General features: G+C 31.2%; 1 pseudogene; it reads left to right on the forward strand.

Annotated features, from left to right (window-relative positions):
- The first annotated feature begins 140 nt into the window (after positions 1-140).
- LOC116851824 overlaps positions 141-788 on the forward strand; it is a 9,978-nt pseudogene continuing 9,330 nt past the window's right edge.

A 788-nucleotide genomic window follows, 5' to 3' on the forward strand; every position in this document is an offset into this window, starting at 1 on the left:
GTATGCGAAACAATAGAAGAATTACTTAACCTCTTTCAGAACATATCTATCAAAGTAAATTTAAGTGTTCTTTATTTCCTTTCGTGTTATTAAATACGAGATCTATTATAAAATAATATGTATCCAATATTGATAGGAAAATGGATCATGATTCATATTATTTTAATTCAAAATATCAAGATGAGGGCGAAGATTTGGAAGATGTGCAAAATATAAAAGAAGTAGAAAATGATCCTTTGCTAATATCTTTAGTGCGTGATTATCCTTATTTGTATAATAAAGAACTAACTAATTTTAAAGATAGTATTAAAAAACAAAATGCTTGGGTAGAAAGAGCAAGTTGTATGAACATGACAGGTATGTATATAATGCCTTTCTGAATTTGAATTATTCGTTAATTTATCATTGTAACTCATATATACCAGGTGCACAAGTATGAAATGCGGATTTGAGAAAACAGATGGCGTATCAATGCAGTGTGTGGTATAAAGATTTGACATTTATGCCATTTTGTTGTGCCATCAACAAGTGTCAAACACGCATGAGTGATATAAATTGAAAAAGTGTTTGCATAATGTTGTGTTGCTGTGTTCAACATGTCGAAATTTATACCAAATAAAGAGCATTCGCGGACAGCATTTTTTGTTTTTATTTGAAGAAAACTGCTGCTGAATCATACCGATTACTTCGAGAATCTTATTGTGAACATGCTCCATCGCAAAATACGTGTGAACAATAGTTTCGGCGTTTCAAAAGTGGTGATTTCGATGTTGCAAACAAGGAACACG

Source organism: Odontomachus brunneus, unplaced genomic scaffold (genome assembly GCF_010583005.1).
Source record: "Odontomachus brunneus isolate Ranch 3 - 2012 unplaced genomic scaffold, Obru_v1 Obru_scaffold_192, whole genome shotgun sequence".
In the NCBI taxonomy this organism is placed as follows: Eukaryota; Metazoa; Arthropoda; class Insecta; order Hymenoptera; family Formicidae; genus Odontomachus; species Odontomachus brunneus.